The sequence below is a fragment of the Scyliorhinus canicula genome, chromosome 12 (genome assembly GCF_902713615.1).
Source record: "Scyliorhinus canicula chromosome 12, sScyCan1.1, whole genome shotgun sequence".
In the NCBI taxonomy this organism is placed as follows: Eukaryota; Metazoa; Chordata; class Chondrichthyes; order Carcharhiniformes; family Scyliorhinidae; genus Scyliorhinus; species Scyliorhinus canicula.
Window position 1 is genome coordinate 10,838,074 of NC_052157.1, and position 13,948 is coordinate 10,852,021.

General features: G+C 56.8%; 1 protein-coding gene across 3 annotated transcripts in view; it reads left to right on the forward strand.

Moving 5' to 3' along the window:
- coro2ba (coronin, actin binding protein, 2Ba) overlaps window positions 1–13,948 on the forward strand; it is a 203,928-nt gene that overhangs the window by 104,545 nt on the left and 85,435 nt on the right. Inside the window, exon 2 of one of the 3 annotated variants that reach the window (XM_038813207.1) lies at window positions 3,080–3,310. The exons of the other annotated variants lie outside the window; for them this stretch is intronic. The gene's annotated coding sequence lies outside the window, so the exon portion shown is untranslated. The remainder of the gene's footprint in view (window positions 1–3,079; window positions 3,311–13,948) is intronic. 3 annotated transcript variants of the gene reach the window in all.

The window sequence follows — 13,948 nt, forward strand, 5'->3', positions numbered from 1 at the left end:
GCTCACCAGAATTGAGTTATACTGCACCCAGCTGTTGTGTTTGGTCCCCTGCACTTTTAAAATGAACCCAGCAAACACTTCGATCTGTCCAACCAAGATTCTTTTATGGTGTCTCGCACAGTCGGATGGCAATCCGATACAGAGCATGTTATCATGGAGTCTTGCTACTCCTCTGGAACCTCTGCTGACCTGTTGCATGTAAATCTTATTACCCTCTATCTCGTGTTCTTCTGGCGATGCTCGCATCAGCCTCTCTTTGTATCCGGGTCCCCGATCACATGAACTTGGTCTTGAGACCGCATGGTGTGTGTGTACCGCCACCTGCTGGCTGGAGGTCTCACACCATCCAACTATGATATGGCCCACAGGCATATCACCACACCAGCTAGTACGTCAGGTCACCCTCTTGACTTCTCACCTCTTGACTTTCACGTTGTAAGAGTTCAGGATGCAGTCTTACTTCAATTCCCGCAGCACGGCTCAGCTACTTTTATAGGCCACAAACGAGTTAGTAAAAGACAGCTCTATTTATGCAAAGCAATTATATTTACAATATATTTCAGATCCCAGCCGGATCAGCTATGCCGGTTCCACACCTGGCCGACTTTATGCAGAACTCAGTCGTGAATGTCCTTGGGCTCCCCGCCCCCTTAACGGTGAGACTGAGGGGGAGACTGATTGCTCCAACCCGGTAGTGGGCAGCGAGCCAGCGCAGTTGTTAGCACAGTTGCTTCACAGCTCCAGGGTCCCAGGTTCGATTCCCGGCTTGGGTCACTGTCTGTGCGGAGTCTGCACGTTCTCCCTGTGTCTGCGTGGGTTTGCTCCGGGTGCTCCGGTTTCCTCCCACAGTCCAAAGATGTGCAGGTTAGGCGGATTGGCCACGCTAAATTGCCCTTAGTATCCAAAAAAGGTTAGATGGGGTTAATGGGTCACGGCGGCAGGATGGAGGTGTGGGCTTGGATAGGATGCACTTTCCAAGAGCCGGTGCAGACTCGATGGGCCAAATGGCCTCCTTCTGCACTGTAAATTCTATGATTCTGTGGTAGGGCCCCAAAGCAATCCCGGACCCCCCCCCCCCCCCGCCCCCCCCCCCAGCCCGAACGCACTGTGGGTGGGTCTTTGCCCCCACCCCCCACACAACCCCCAACACCCATGCAGGACTCGCCCAGCCCGATCGCACACGCACAAAAAGTGCCAACTTGGCAGCGTGAACCTGACAGTGCCCGTCCCAGCTGGCAGTGCCACCTGGGCACCTTGGCAGTGCCAGGCTGCCACTGCCAGGATGCCAGGCACCAGCAGAGCCAGGGCACCACCCTCTCCAAAGGGCATTCAGCTGGGGGGGCCACAGATCTCCTGGGCGACCCCCACGAGTGCCGTTCCGTCTGGTCTTCTTGAAGGAGAACAACTGTAACGTCTTATGTACTTCCACATAATGCCAGTTCCTCATCACAGATACCATTTCTATAAACTTCCTCTCCACCATCTTTTAAGGCCTCCACATCCTTCCTATAGTGTGAGAATAAAACTGAAACTGGGCCTAAACTATTTAGAAATTGTGCAGCCACGCTTAAGTACTGTCAAAACCTCTCCATGCAGCCCAGAACCGAACAACAAACTGAACTGTGCCACGCCGTGAATTCTTTTTCGTTATTCTTGGAATCTGGGTGTCACTGGCTAGGCCAACATTCACTTCCCATCCCTCATTACCCTCAAGAAGATGGTGGGTGAGCTGCCTTCTTGAAACGCTGCAGCCCATGTGTCCTAGCTACACCCACACTGTTACTTTCTCCAACCGTTTGCTGCAATTGAGTGGTTGGATTGGCCCATTCAGAGGGCTGCTGGCTGAGAGTCGGCAACATTGACGGGGGTCTGGAGTCACTTGGAGGACAGACTGGGGAAGGACGGCAGATTTCCTCCAGTTAAGGGCATGAGAGAACCTGACTGTTTGTTAACGACAAATAATTGGATGGCCATTATTAACAAGTATTTATGCTGGATTTATTAATTCAATTTCAATTCCCCAGCTGCTGAGGTGGGATTTTAAACCATGGGCAGGATTCTCCGACCCCCGGCGAAATCACAACAGGTCCTTACCGGTGGGACCTGGCTCCTCCACGAGCAGCCTGCAGAGTCCTCGGGGGGGGGGGGGGGGGGGGGGGGCTGGTGCGACGGGATCTGGCCCCGGGGGGTGCCCCCACAGTGACCTGGCCCACAATCGGGGCCCACCGATCCACGGGCAGGCCTGTGCCGTGCGGGCACTCTTTCCCTCTGCACCGGCCACTGTCAACCTCCGCCATGGCTGATGTGGAGAAGAACCCCCCCCCCTGCGCATGCGCTGGCGCTCCCGCGCATGCGCAAACACTCCGGCGCCAGCCTTGCCCCTGAAGGTGCGGCCCAACGCCGGAGTGGTTCCGCCCCAGGTCTCTGGAGCAGCACGGAAGCATAGTGGTTAGCACTATGGCTTCACAGTACCAGAGTCCCAGGTTCGATTCCCGCTTGGGTCACTGTCTGTGCGGATTCTGCACGTTCTCCCCTTGTCCGCGTGGGTTTTCTCCGGATGCTCCGGTTTCCTCCCACTGTACAGATGTGCAGGTTAGGTGGATTGGCCATGATAAATTGCCCTTCGGTTCGATGGGACTATAGGGTTATAGCGATAGGGTGGGTGCTCTTGGGGCGGTACGGTGGCACAGTGGTTAGCACTGCTGCCTACAGCGCTGAGGACCCGAGTTCGAATCCCAGCCTTGGGTCACTCTCCGTGTGGAGTTTGCACATTCTCCTAGTGTCTGCGTGGGTTTCACCCCCACAACCCAAAGATGTGCAGGGTAGGTGGATTGGCCACGCTAAATTGCCCCTAAATGGGAAAAATAAAATAATTGGGTACTCTAAATTTATTTATTTTTAAAGTAGAGTGCTCTTTCCAAGAGCCGGTACAGACTCGATGGGCCGAATGGCCTCCTTCTGAACTGTAAATTCTATGAGCTTTAGTCAAGGCCTCTGAATTGCTGAATATTACTCTTGTGCTACCACCTCCCTGAATGTGGATTGTAATCTCCGGTTTGATCCCCTAATCTGTATCCAGGTGGCGGATTCCATCCAGAAGATCTCTGATATTGGCCTCAGTGTCTTGAGATGAGAAAAGCGAAAGACTGGCACAGTTTCCTCGCCTGGTGACAATCCAGTGACCCCGACTGGAATTCTGGGCGCATTTGTGATCATTGGGAAAGGATTGGATTGAGGTTTACAACGAAGAAAGCCACTTGGGAAAGTACTGCATAGTGACCGGCCATTATAGAGCCATTCTCCCTCACAGGTATGGGGAAATAACAAATAAGAAATTAGGGGGAGGTGGTATTGTTGCTGGACTAGTATTCCAGAGACCCAGGATAATGATCTGGGGACCCGGGTTCCAATCCCACCACGGCAGGTGATGGAATTTAAACTCGATAAGATATCTGGAATTAGCAGTCTAATGTTGACTCTTAGCTGCCCCCTTCAAGGGCAATTTTGGATAGGCAATAAATGGCCATGTCCCATGAATGAAGTTGGGGCAGCACGGTAGCACAGCGGTTAGAACTGTTGCTTCACAGCTCCAGGATCCCAGGCTTGATTCCCGGCTTGGGTCACTCTCTGTGCGGAGTCTGCACGTTCTCCGTGGGTTTCCTCTGCATCCAAAGACGTGCAGGTTAGGTGGATTGGCCATGATAAGTTGCCCTTAGTGCCCACATAGGTTGGGTGGGGTTACTGGGTTACAGGTGGAGGTGTGGGCATAAGTAGGGTGCTCTTTCCAAGGGCCGGTGCCTCCTTCTGTACTGTAAATTGTATGGATTTGTGGTCATAGAATCTAATAATTGGCTGGTGTTCAACAGCTCCAACGAGTGTTCTCCCAGAAGCACTGGAACAACAATAAATCTGTCACTAGGTTCAGATTTTAAATGCCGCTGGTTGTAGTTCAGTTATTGTGATTTGATATGTTGGGGTTGGCAGAGGACAATATTGTGGTAACTGACAGTGATTATTACCAGAGAGAGAAAGAGAGAGCAATTTGTGAGAAAGGAAAAGATATGCAGTCAAGGGGGGGGGGGATACAGAATTTCACTTCACTTTGGTGATAAATCAACATTCAGGAATGTTGCCAAGGATAATGGGCCTGAGCCAAAGTTTGGCCTTGTTGCTGAAAAACCTGGTAAAAGGCCAATATAGTTCGGGACACCGCCAAGCGGTAAAAGGACCAGAAAGGATCGGGAGATATGGTGATAAGCTTGGATTTTAAAATCTTGATGGCTGTAGATGGAAAGAAGGACTTTGAGGTGAGGAGCTTTGCAGTTTTCCAGTGGCCTGACTCCAGATTCCTGATGATTGGAATCAATAAAAAAAAGAGAAAGAATGGAAAAGTGAAGTCTGGGCTTACTGTTTCTTGGAAAGCACCCAGTAGCTTTTCTTCACAACTCGCATGGAGAAAGATTGATGCTCCCATACCAGACTGGGGTAGATAATGTCTTGCATACCGTCCCTTTATCTCACTCCCAGTTTGCACAGCTCTGCATAAGAAACCTCTTTGTTATAGTGAACCTTGCCTCTGAGGAGGATTTAACAATTTGTTTTCTCATTCCAGGTTATTGGTTTTGAAAAAAGAGCAACTCGCGGGATTTGTATCGCTCTGAATCGTGTGTCTCGGGACAGTTCAGGGTTCCACATAATATTAATTATTATGAAGCGCAGTGACTCCTGTTCTGTAGGAAGGCGTGGCTGCTGTTTTACACAGCAAGATCTCACAAATAGCAATGTGATGAATGGCCATATAGTTGACTTTAAAAAAATTAGGTTGAATTTACAACACAGACACCGGTTATTTGGTCAAACTAGTCCTTTATGCTCCACGTGAGCCCTCCGCACACTCTACTGATCCCTCTGTTCCTTTCTCCCTCATGCACATATCGAGCTTCCTCATAAAGGTATTATTTTCATTTTGGTATTGGATGTGGGATTAATGCTGGATGGGTCACTTAGAGGTCTCCTGCTCCCCTTCAACGTATTGCCTTAGGATCTTTAACGTGTACCTCAGTCAGAGACAGATAGTGGCTGTGATCTACTGACCTTGTCGCACCCGAGTCGGAGTACGATGAGGCCGGTAAATCACGCGAGAGGCCTCTTGAGCGCTTTCCGACGCTCGTTACGCCTCGCTAGATCTAATGAGGTCTAGCTAAGCATCACGATCTGGATTTCGCCCTCACTCGGCATGATCCAGATTTGCATGTTCATGTGAGTAGTTAGTCTCAGTTGAGTATGTCTGTGCTGGAGTCACCCACAGTGCGGGATCGAATGCCTCGCCTCGGAGGCACCTTTTAACACTGGTTTCCACAAACGTGGACCAGGCGTAACGGCACTTGCAGGGGGGGGGGGGGGGGGGGAATCCAGGCGATCGGGGGCCCAGGGTGGCCGGGCTCTAGGCAGGTTGGTACTCTGGCATTCCCAATGCCACCTGGACATCATGGCACTGCCATCCTGGCACCCTGGAAGTGCACCTGGTTGCACCCAATGCCAAGGTGCCCAGGTGACACTCTCAGGTTGAGAGGAGTACTGCCAGGCTGGCAGTGCCTGGGTGGTATCTTGCCCATGCTGCAGATGCCCTGCCTTATGAGGCAAGGTCAGGGAGGCACAAGGACACCCTAATTGGTAGGTTGGGGCATTGGGTGGGTCCGGAGCCGCAGTGGGTGGTCGAGAGATCGGGGCATGATTTTAAAATGGTGGCCCAAACTCTTGCCCAAGACGAGATTCTGTTTTTTTCTCCCTTAGGGTAATTTCAAAGGTGTTGCACGTGAGACTCTAACCGGGTCCCCTAGAAGCCTTATTTGGGGTGTCAGATCGGCCGGAATTGGAAGCGGGTGCGGAGGCAGATGTCTTAGCCTTTGCTTTGCTGATTGCCCGAAAGCGGATTCTGTTGGGGTTGAGGTTGGCTTCGCCACCCTGTGCTTCGACATGGCGGGGGGGGGACCCGAGTTCTTAACGCTCGAGAAAGGGAAGTACGAGTTGAGGGGGAGGATGGAAGGGTTCTGCAACTCATGGACCTTGTTCATCATCCGTTTTCATGAATTGGGTGACATCGAACATGAGTGGGAGCAAGGGGTTGGGGGAGTCAAATGTTACTGATCATTCCTTTTCATTGATGTTTTGCCTTCAAAGTATTGGGAACTGTTTGACGGTGGGTGGGATAGGGGATTGCTGGCTGGGGCATTGCCATTGTATTTGTGGCTATTGTTGATTGTTGCAAATTTTGATGAAAATGTGAAAAAGGAGCAGAATAAAAATATTTTTTTAAAAAACAATGCAATTCAGCAACTTTCAAGGCTGCAATGGAACCTCGACCTCGGTCACTGACTGGGACCTCGACCTCGGTCACTGACTGGGACCTCGACCTCGGTCACTGACTGGGACCTCGACCTCGGTCACTGACTGGGACCTCGACCTCGGTCACTGACTGGGACCTCGACCTCGGTCACTGACTGGGACCTCGACCTCGGTCACTGACTGGGACCTCGGTCACTGACTGGGACCTCGACCTCGGTCACTGACTGGGACCTCGGTCACTGACTGGGACCTCGGTCACTGACTGGGACCTCGACCTCGGTCACTGACTGGGACCTCGACCTCGGTCACTGACTGGGACCTCGACCTCGGTCACTGACTGGGACCTCGACCTCGGTCACTGACTGGGACCTCGGTCACTGACTGGCACCTCGACCTCGGTCACTGACTGGGACCTCGGTCACTGACTGGGACCTCGACCTCGGTCACTGACTGGGACCTCGGTCACTGACTGGGACCTCGACCTCGGTCACTGACTGGGACCTCGGTCACTGACTGGGACCTCGACCTCGGTCACTGACTGGGACCTCGGTCACTGACTGGGACCTCGGTCACTGACTGGGACCTCGACCTCGGTCACTGACTGGGACCTCGACCTCGGTCACTGACTGGGACCCCGACCTCGGTCACTGACTGGGACCTCGACCTCGGTCACTGACTGGGACCTCGACCTCGGTCACTGACTGGGACCTCGACCTCGGTCACTGACTGGGACCTCGGTCACTGACTGGGACCTCGACCTCGGTCACTGACTGGGACCTCGACCTCGGTCACTGACTGGGACCTCGACCTCGGTCACTGACTGGGACCTCGACCTCGGTCACTGACTGGGACCTCGGTCACTGACTGGGACCTCGACCTCGGTCACTGACTGGGACCTCGACCTCGGTCACTGACTGGGACCCCGGTCACTGACTGGGAACTCGCCCTCGGTCACTGACTGGGACCCCGACCTCGGTCACTGACTGGGACCTCGACCTCGGTCATTGACTGGGACCTCAGTCACTGACTGGGACCTCGGTCACTGACTGGGACCTCGGTCACTGACTGGGACCTCACCCTCGGTCACTGACTGGGACCTCGGTCACTGACTGGGACCCCGGTCACTGACTGGGACCTCGGTCACTGACTGGGACCTCGGTCACTGACTGGGACCTCGGTCACAGGCTGGAACCTCGACCTCGGTCACTGACTGGGACCTCGGTCACTGACTGGGACCCCGACCTCGGTCACTGACTGGGACCTCGGTCACTGACTGGGACCCCAACCTCGGTCACTGGCTGGAACCTCGACCTCGGTCACTGACTGGGACCTCGGTCACTGACTGGGACCTCGACCTCGGTCACTGACTGGAACCTCGACCTCGGTCACTGACTGGGACCTCGACCTCGGTCACTGACTGGGACCTCGGTCACTGACTGGGACCTCGACCTCGGTCACTGACTGGGACCTCGACCTCGGTCACTGACTGGGACCTCGACCTCGGTCACTGACTGGGACCTCGACCTCGGTCACTGACTGGGACCTCGGTCACTGACTGGGACCTCGGTCACTGACTGGGACCTCGGTCACTGACTGGGACCTCGGTCACTGACTGGAACCTCGGCCTCGGTCACTGACTGGGACCTCGGTCACTGACTGGGACCTCGGTCACTGACTGGGACCTCGACCTCGGTCACTGACTGGGACCTCGGTCACTGACTGGGACCTCGACCTCGGTCACTGACTGGGACCTCGACCTCGGTCACTGACTGGGACCTCGACCTCGGTCACTGACTGGGACCTCGACCTCGGTCACTGACTGGGACCTCGACCTCGGACACTGACTGGGACCTCGGTCACTGACTGGGACCTCGACCTCGGTCACTGACTGGGACCTCGGTCACTGGCTGGGACCTCGGTCACTGACTGGGACCTCGACCTCGGTCACTGACGGGGCCTCGACCTCGGTCACTGACTGGGACCTCGACCTCGGTCACTGACTGGGACCCCGACCTCGGTCACTGACTGAGACCTCGGTCACTGACTGGGACCTCGCCCTCGGTCACTGACTGGCACCTCGGTCACTGACTGGGACCTCGTCCTCGGTCACTGACTGGGACCTCGACCTCGGTCACTGACTGGGACCCCGACCTCGGTCACTGACTGGGACCTCGGTCACTGACTGGGACCCCGACCTTGGTCACTGACTGGGACCTCGGTCACTGACTGGGACCCCGACCTCGGTCACTGACTGGGACCTCGGTCACTGACTGGGACCCCGACCTCGGTCACTGACTGGGACCCTGACCTCGGTCACTGACTGGGACCTCGACCTCGGTCACTGACTGGGACCTCGACCTCGGTCACTGACTGGGACCTCGACCTCGGTCACTGACTGGGACCTCGACCTCGGTCACTGACTGGGACCTCGACCTCGGTCACTGACTGGGACCTCGGTCACTGACTGGGACCCCGACCTCGGTCACTGACTGGGACCTCGGTCACTGACTGGGACCTCGGTCACTGACTGGGACCCCGACCTCGGTCACTGACTGGGACCTCGGTCACTGACTGGGACCCCGACCTCGGTCACTGACTGGGACCTCGGTCACTGACTGGGACCTCGACCTCGGTCACTGACTGGGACCTCGACCTCGGTCACTGACTGGGACCCTGACCTCGGTCACTGACTGGGACCCTGACCTCGGTCACTGACTGGGACCTCGGTCACTGACTGGGACCTCGGTCACTGACTGGGACCTCGACCTCGGTCACTGACTGGGACCTCGGTCACTGACTGGGACCTCGACCTCGGTCACTGACTGGGACCTCGACCTCGGTCACTGACTGGGACTTCGGCCCCGGTCACTGACTGGGACCTCGGTCACTGACTGGGACCTCGGTCACTGACTGGGACCTCGGTCACTGACTGAAACCTCGACCTCGGTCACTGACTGGGACCTTGGTCACTGACTGGGACCTCGGTCACTGACTGGGACCTCGGTCACTGACTGGGACCTCGGTCACTGGCTGGAACCTCGACCCCGGTCACTGACTGGGACCTCGGTCACTGACTGGGACCCCGACCTCGGTCACTGACTGGGACCTCGGTCACTGACTGGGACCTCGACCTCGGTCACTGACTGGGACCTCGACCTCGGTCACTGACTGGGACCCTGACCTTGGTCACTGACTGGGACCTCGACCTCGGTCACTGACTGGGACCTCGACCTCGGTCACTGACTGGGACCTCGGTCACTGACTGGGACCTCGGTCACTGACTGGGACCTCGACCTCGGTCACTGACTGGGACCTCGGTCACTGACTGGGACCTCGACCTCGGTCACTGACTGGGACCTCGGTCACTGACTGGGACCTCGACCTCGGTCACTGACTGGGACCTCGACCTCGGTCACTGACTGGGACCTCGACCTCGGTCACTGACTGGGACTTCGGCCCCGGTCACTGACTGGACCTCGGTCACCTGACTGGGACCTCGGTCATCTGACTGGAACCTCGACCTCGGTCACTGACTGGGACCTCGGTCACTGACTGGGCCCGGTCACTGACTGGACCTCGAGTCACTGACTGGGACCTCGACCTCGGTCACTGACTGGGCCTCGACCCGCGGTCACTGACTGGGACCTCGGTCACTGACGGACCTCCGGTCACTGACTGGGACTCGACCTTCGGTCACTGACTGGGACCCCGACCTCGTGTCACTGACTGGGGACCTCGGTCACTGGGACCTCGGTCACTGATGGTACCCCGTTCACTGACTGGACTCGGTCACTGATGGGACCTCGGTCACGACTGGGACCTCGACCTCGGTCACTGACTGGGACCCCGACCTCGGTCACTGACTGGGACCTAGGTCCCTGGACTGGGACTCGGTCACTGACTGGGACCCCGGTCATGACTGGGACTTTGACATCGGTCCACTGACTGGGACCTCGACCCCGGTCACTGACTGGGACCTCGACCTCGGTCACTGACTGGGACCTCGACCTCGGTCACTGACTGGGACCTCGGTCACTGACTGGGACCTCGACCTCGGTCACTGACTGGGACTTCGACCTCGGTCACTGACTGGGACCTCGACCTCGGTCACTGACTGGGACTTCGGCCCCGGTCACTGACTGGGACCTCGGTCACTGACTGGGACCTCGGTCACTGACTGGGACCTCGGTCACTGACTGGGACCTCGACCTCGGTCACTGACTGGGACCTCGGTCACTGACTGGGACCTCGGTCACTGACTGGGACCTCGACCTCGGTCACTGACTGGGACCTCGGTCACTGACTGGGACCCCGACCTCGGTCACTGACTGGGACCTCGGTCACTGACTGGGACCTCGACCTCGGTCACTGACTCGGACCTCGGTCACTGACTGGGACCCCGACCTCGGTCACTGACTGGGACCTCGGTCACTGACTGGGACCTCGGTCACTGACTGGGACCTCGACCTCGGTCACTGACTGGGACCTCGACCTCGGTCACTGACTGGGACCTCGGTCACTGACTGGGACCTCGGTCACTGACTGGGACCCCGGTCACTGACTGGGACTTTGACCTCGGTCACTGACTGGGACCTCGACCCCGGTCACTGACTGGGACCTCGACCTCGGTCACTGACTGGGACCTCGGTCACTGACTGGGACCTCGGTCACTGACTGGGACTTTGACCTCGGTCACTGACTGGGACCTCGACCCCGGTCACTGACTGGGACTTTGACCTCGGTCACTGACTGGGACCTCGACCCCGGTCACTGACTGGGACCCCGACCTCGGTCACTGACTGGGACCTCGGTCACTGACTGGGACCTCGACCTCGGTCACTGACTGGGACCTCGGTCACTGACTGGGACCCCGACCTCGGTCACTGACTGGGACCTCGGTCACTGACTGGGACCTCGACCTCGGTCACTGACTGGGACCTCGACCTCGGTCACTGACTCGGACCTCGGTCACTGACTGGGACCCCGACCTCGGTCACTGACTGGGACCTCGGTCACTGACTGGGACCTCGGTCACTGACTGGGACCTCGGTCACTGACTGGGACCTCGACCTCGGTCACTGACTGGGACCTCGGTCACTGACTGGGACCTCGACCTCGGTCACTGACTGGGACCCCGGTCACTGACTGGGACCTCGCCCTCGGTCACTGACTGGGACCCCGACCTCGGTCACTGACTGGGACCTCGCCCTCGGTCACTGACTGGGACCCCGACCTCGGTCACTGACTGGGACCTCAGTCACTGACTGGGACCTCGCCCTCGGTCACTGACTGGGACCTCGGTCACTGACTTTGACCTCGGTCACTGACTGGGACCTCGACTCCGGTCACTGACTGGGACCTCGACCTCGGTCACTGACTGGGACCTCGGTCACTGACTGGGACCTCGGTCACTGACTGGGACCCCGGTCACTGACTGGGACTTTGACCTCGGTCACTGACTGGGACCTCGACCCCGGTCACTGACTGGGACCCCGACCTCGGTCACTGACTGGGACCTCGGTCACTGACTGGGACCTCGACCTCGGTCACTGACTGGGACCTCGGTCACTGACTGGGACCCCGACCTCGGTCACTGACTGGGACCTCGGTCACTGACTGGGACCTCGACCTCGGTCACTGACTGGGACCTCGACCTCGGTCACTGACTCGGACCTCGACCTCGGTCACTGACTCGGACCTCGGTCACTGACTGGGACCCCGACCTCGGTCACTGACTGGGACCTCGGTCACTGACTGGGACCTCGGTCACTGACTGGGACCTCGACCTCGGTCACTGACTGGGACCTCGGTCACTGACTGGGACCTCGACCTCGGTCACTGACTGGGACCCCGGTCACTGACTGGGACCTCGCCCTCGGTCACTGACTGGGACCCCGACCTCGGTCACTGACTGGGACCTCGCCCTCGGTCACTGACTGGGACCCCGACCTCGGTCACTGACTGGGACCTCAGTCACTGACTGGGACCTCGCCCTCGGTCACTGACTGGGACCTCGGTCACTGACTTTGACCTCGGTCACTGACTGGGACCTTGACTCAAACCCACAATCTCCTGATATTAAAAAAATCATTTCACGGCATTTGGGAGTCACCGGCAAGGCGGCATCTGCTGCCCATCCCTAATTGCCCAGTGATGTTTGCGAATGACCTTCATGAACCGTAGCAGCCCAGCTGTTTGGTGCAGGTACACCTACACTATGCTGTTCAGAAGGGTCACTCTCTTGTCTCAGTGTCTTTTTAAAGCTCTTGATGGATCAGATGTTTCTGAGGCAGATTCTATTGTAAGATCACGTTGCCAGTAAACTTCCGGACGTACAGATTTCAATGGTGACCAGGGAAAGTTCCGAACCTTTGATTAGCACTGGAATTTTCTGCTGATCCGCCATATCAGGTAGTCACTGATACCTCGGGCCTGGCTGCAGTGTGGCTGGAAAAGTCCAGTGGGCCTTGGCCTGACAATAGTGACAATAAGTGACCTCGAGAGACGCTAAAATGGCTTTTCACCCCCTTGTGGGTGAGGTGATGCCGACTCACCCCGATCCTGCCTCCGGGAAAATGACCCCGGTGCTGTCATTGGTGCTGGCCGGCGGCTCAAATGTTCACATCCTTTTGCCTCTGTGTTCGGCCCCTTTGGGGGGGGGGGGGGGGGGGAGGGGCTAAAACTCCTGTCCTTAACATTAACATCCCAAAGCTGGGAATAGGCTTGGATTAATCCTTACTCCTGTAACTGTAGTATTATCGGGAGGTGAAATATTTTTAGGCCGGCTCAGCAGCTGAAATGTGAACGCAGCCTTACGCCCACCTTTAAATACCAGGAGATTTAGTTTAATCTGCCGGCTAAATTTAGCACGTGAGGTGATACGTTTGCACAGATTCCTGACGGCACTAATGCAGTGCAATCACTAATTCATTTTAAAAAGCACGGGGAGGAAGTGCAACCAATAAAAATGTAAAACCTGCTCCCGCGGTTACAGTGGGACAATTCCAAATTAAATATTAAACCGGATTGAAGCTAAGAAGACTGACTTTTGAAACTGGAAGTTACGTGAAAGGCCAGTTTGTCTTCGGATGAACCCTTGGCGGGGGGGGGGGGGGGGGGGGGGGGGGGGGGATGCCTCCGTCTCCACGTGGCACCAAGTGGCTCCATGGCTCTGTGCTCGAATGGAGTCAGGATCCTCCGCATGGAGATTCCACCGCCCGGTTTCTCACTCTCAGCGGCCGTGGGCTACCTTCTCCTGCAGGGACAATAAATGGAGATAATGTGAGCTGGACCCCTGGTGGGTCAGAGTTGATGACAACTGGCATGTGTGGCCCTGTGCCTCAGCAGGAAGGGGTTCTGATGAGGCGTGCCAGGAAGGTTTGAGGATGTTGCGAGTTTGGGTGCTGGGAATCTGAGAGGTGGTAGCTTATGGGTTCCAGGTGGCACTCCGAGGGTGCCATAAGTCTGGAGTGCCAAGAGGGCACATGGAGCACTCCTGCTGGCTGATCGCAGTACGTCATTCATCTTCCACCGATACTGCACTTCAGTCCTCTTGGTCAGCCTGCTGGCACTGACAAGGGTTTCCCAGTCGGGATCGGTGACC